The following is a 5,000-nucleotide window of genomic DNA, read 5'->3' on the forward strand; positions in this document are numbered from 1 at the left end:
GGCGCGTGGGAACTCTCTGTTAGTGACGAATCTGGTCTCGTCAAGGGTGACACTCTGAGATTTTGCACAAGTTTTATTCTTTGCTTTTACACGTGTGTTAAGCATGTATGGGAAACACACGTTCCTCCAGTAGGGCACACACACACACACACATACACGCACACGCGCGCGCGCGCGCACACACACACACACACACACACACACACGCACACACATACACACAATGTTTAACCTGGAGTCATTAAAGGTAAACACACTTCCGATAAGGCACTTCAGATAAGCAAATTTGAGGCTGCCACACTCGATCTTTAAACGAGAGATATATACCACTTTCCTCATCACAAAAACCTCAAACTATTGCTGCAACTTTGCTTCGGAAGTCAATAACAACATGGCGACCCAAGCAAAGGAAGGAAGCCGCAGTTATTTATTGACCACGAAAGTACCATTAGCCTCGTAATTGAGTGTTATTCGGAAGCAATTTCGAGGCTTGATCATAATGCTGGCTGCGCGTGTAATTAAGTCGGAATGATTAAGACACTCATGGACGTTAATTGCACCACCTGGATACACCGCGGCGGTAATAAGCACTGGAAATTGGGTCAGGCTTTTAATTAATGCGTCAGTATGGCATCGGTGCATTAAGCGATTGCGTGTAACTATATCGCGCAGTGTAAGCAAGGACCCGCGGTACACTTCTTCGTCTTGCTGGTAAATATGAACACATTTTCATAATCAACGATTTCTCAGATGCTTATATCTACGTATATTTTCACTCTCTTTCGTCCCTTCTCTCTCTCATTCTCCCTCTGTCTGTGTTTCTGTCTCTTTCTTTCCCTCTCCTGCTTCTTCTCCCTCCCTCCTTCCTTCAATCTCTCTCGCCCCTCCCTCTCTCTCTCTCTCTTACCCTCTCCCTCTTGCCCATGGCGAGGCACGTTCAATGAGCAGACTGCTAATTCCAGCAAGAAGCCGCCGTTGAATGAGTCGTGAAAAAGCTCAGCATTTTTCATCGAGTATTCGGCCATGAGTCAACTCTGCGTCTGAAGAGTGTGTGACTCCTTAGACGGCCACTCCTATGGATATGGGCATATACGGGTATTCATTATCATTACATAACAAACAGATATATATATTTGATCATAAATATTAATAGAAAAAAGGTACCTCGATAAAGTTTTTTTTTTTTTTTTTTTTTTTTTTTTTTTTTTTACATTTATACATTCAATGCATCAGTCTACTTGAGCCGTTGTTGTAATTCCTAAGCATCCACCCTTTCTTCCTGCTGCCCCACGATTCTGCAATGTGTTCCCCTATTTTGACCCTTTCCTATACTTTCCAGCTGTCATTCCTCCAATCCTTCAAATGCGACCCTTCTTTTGCGACTCTCATCCATCAAAATCTTACCCACAGTCTCGCCTCTCCCGTCTCCCCCTCTTCCCACAGGTGGTGCATCCCCCCCCCACCCCACCCAGCACTCATCCCCGTCCCAATCTCTCCCTAAAGACTTCCCCCTCTTCCCAGCTGGGGCTTTGCCGTATACGGGCATGCAACCTTAAAATGCCAGAGAAGAGCGAGGGTTCAGGATACGTCACATATATTCAGTCTATTAGGAGGAAAAAGGAACGCTCAAGTACCTCCTGTCGTTAAAGTTCCGACGTCAATCGTCTCGAAGGCGAAGGAATGTGGCGAGTATGCATCGAAGTCAATCTTTTCGTGTGTCGTTACATAGCATTAAAATTCCTCAAGGATGATATATCAGAGTATGGATATCGAATTACCCGAATCCTCCACCTGAATAACCCGTGGCGGACCTAATCCACCCTTATATATCCATCCGATACAATCAAAACAAACAGCGAGCCGACCGACCACTCAGCCGCGGCGACCCTTTGAGGAGCCGTGACGTCATCGCAGTTTGTTTACGGCTGGGATCGTTTACGTCACGGAAACGGAACATTGCGCTCCGAGGCCACGCTGCCCGCCCATGTCCTCCGCAATGGAAGGCGAGATACGGACGCATTTTCATAAACTTTGCGTGCGGGCGTTACATAACCCGGCGGTCGAAAGTGGTGCTTGCGGCCGTCTAACTGCGAACTGAGGAGTGTCTGCTGGTTACGATGGACTTTGCTTGGGTTGTGCTTTCGTGTTTGTGTCGACTGTGCTTACAACCATTTTTGGAATCCGTTAAAGGGAATGCCATTAACGATTGCCTTTGAGCGTAGAAAACTAATTCTACAAAAGCTTTGTAACGATGGTCGTTTATTTGCTTACAGGTATATGACCTTCAATTAAGTTTTAGTTATTTATGATAGTGAAGTACTATAGTCCGTGTAAGCAAGTATTCAGTCATCCATACACTGTATACACACACACGCACATATATATATGCGTGTGTGTGTGTATATATAAATATATATATATATATATATATATATATATATATATATATATATATTTATACACACACACACACACGCACACACACACACACACACGCACACACACACACACACACACACACACACACACACACACACACACACACACACACACACACACACACACACACACACACACACACACACACACACACATATATATACATATATATATATATATATATATATATATATATATATATATATATATATATATACATATATATATATATGTATACATATGTATATATATGTTTATATATGTATATAATATATACATATATACATATATATATATATAATTTATATATATTCATATATATATATACATATATATATATATATATATATATATCTATATATATATATATATATGTGTGTGTTTGTGTGTGTGTGTGTGTGTGTGTGTGTGTGTGCATATATATATGTACATATATATGTACATTTATATATATATATATATATATATATATATATATATATATACACACACATTAGATATGTATACATACATACACACACACACACACACACACACACACACACACACACACACACACACACACACACACACACACACACACACACACATATATATATATATATATATATATATATATATATATATATAAACACACATGCACATGTGTGTGTGTGTACGTTTATGAGTGCGTGTGTGCATGCATGCATGCGTGCGTGCGTATGCGTGCTCGTGTGCTTTGGATGGGTAAACAGGCTCGCGCCTTTGCACATTACGAAACCGCTGAACGTACACAGCAACAAATTTACACAACACCAAGATGCCAGACGCATAAATCACCCGTCCGAAACCCAACGGACACCGCGCTTCTCGGGCGTCGCAACGAAACGTCTTCTCGTCACGGTCCACAACGCTCTGAGTGACGGCACGGGCGGGGAGGATAACAAGGCCTTTTCCTCTCTCCTCCTGCCCTTTCCCTCCTCCTGTTTCAGCACTGCGTCCCTTCTTCCTTCCCTTTCTTCCCTCTTTACTTCCCCTTCTTCCTTCTCTGCTTTTCCCTTCACTGATCTGTCCTGCTTCCCTTTTCTCCTTCCCCCTCTATATGTACTGTATGCCTTCTCCTTCCTTCTTCTTCTTCATCTTTACTCGTGCTATTTGGTTTCTCTTCATTTCTCTTTGTTTCCTTTCTCTTTTCTCACCACACTTTCCTTCCTTCCCTCTATTCCCCTTCTTCCTCTTCATCATCCCTACTTCCTCCACATCTTCTCTTCTTCATTCTCCTTCTTCTTCCCCTCCTAACTTCATCCTGTCATTCCTCTCGCCTCTCTACCCTACCTCCCTCATTTCTATAATCCCCTCCATATGACTTTCTTCCTTCCCCTCTCTTTCCCTCCCTCCTATCCCACTCCCTCTACTCCCCACTCTTCCAATTCCTCCATTTACTCCCCCACCCCTCCCTAATCTTCTATTCCTTTCTCTATCATTCCTTCCCACTCCCTACTCTTCCTTCCTTTCCCTCCATATTACTTAAATCCCCTCTTTATAATTTCCTGCCCCTACCCATTCCTCCATTCCCTTCTCATCTCCTCCTCCCACACTCTCCCACATCCTCTCCTCCCCATATCTCCCTACCCTCTCCACTCCCTCCCCTCTTGTTCCCTTCCCTCCCCTTCTCACACCTTCCCCCTCTCCCCATACGTCCCTACCCTCCCCACTCCCCATACCTCCCAACCCTTCTCACTCCCTCCCTTCCCCATACCTCTCTACCATCCCCTCTCTTCCCCACTCCCTCCCCTCTCTTCCCCTCCCTCCCCACGGAACAAACACTCCCCGCCACTTTCACGCCATCTCATTGTTGGTCTTCGATCCAAGGTGTATACTCTCTCCTCCTAATTATCTATTCACCGTACAAGCAAACATCTCCCGGGCTGAACAATGGCGAGCTGGAATGCATTATTTTCCTAGGTGAAAATACCTCTCGGTTTATCCTAAATGTTCATACGTTCTTTTATCTTTTTTCTTCTCGGTATAAATCAACGCACACGGAAAAATCGAAATATAAGCGACTGGCAGGCGAAATTATTCTTTAAAAATCCTAATCACATGACAGGAATATATAGAAAAATAAACGCGCGCACACACACACACACACACACACACACACACACACACACACACACACACACACACACACACACACACACACACACACGCACACACACACCCACACAGACCAAGCAACATGATACAAGCGGAGAAACAACGATAAGGTCGCTTCGGGATGACGCTAAGGTATTCCCTCTCGGTGAACCTAATTTGGTTATGTTGAGAATAATTTCAAAATACGATCTACTCTTGTGGCCTTTTGTGTTTGCCGGTGAATTGCGTAACGCAGTTCGAATTTAGAACGACACTTAACGTTTCTTCATCTTCAAGTATGAATATAAACGAGTATATAAATAGAATTGTACGAGTATTGTTCATATATGCTGGATTGTGTTTATTCTATTGTGATTATAAATGTTAGGAATAAAATGCTTCCTGGGTATAATTGATTATTCCATTGCCGACACGTGATTTCG

The 5,000-nt window shown here is 43.2% G+C and overlaps 1 protein-coding gene across 1 annotated transcript in view; it reads right to left on the minus strand.

Annotated features, from left to right (window-relative positions):
* The window catches only part of LOC113807395 (titin homolog), a gene marked incomplete in the record, with an annotated part of 381,452 nt that overhangs the window by 267,882 nt on the left and 108,570 nt on the right, over window positions 1-5,000 (minus strand).

This window comes from Penaeus vannamei, chromosome 12, assembly GCF_042767895.1.
Source record: "Penaeus vannamei isolate JL-2024 chromosome 12, ASM4276789v1, whole genome shotgun sequence".
Classification (NCBI taxonomy): Eukaryota; Metazoa; Arthropoda; class Malacostraca; order Decapoda; family Penaeidae; genus Penaeus; species Penaeus vannamei.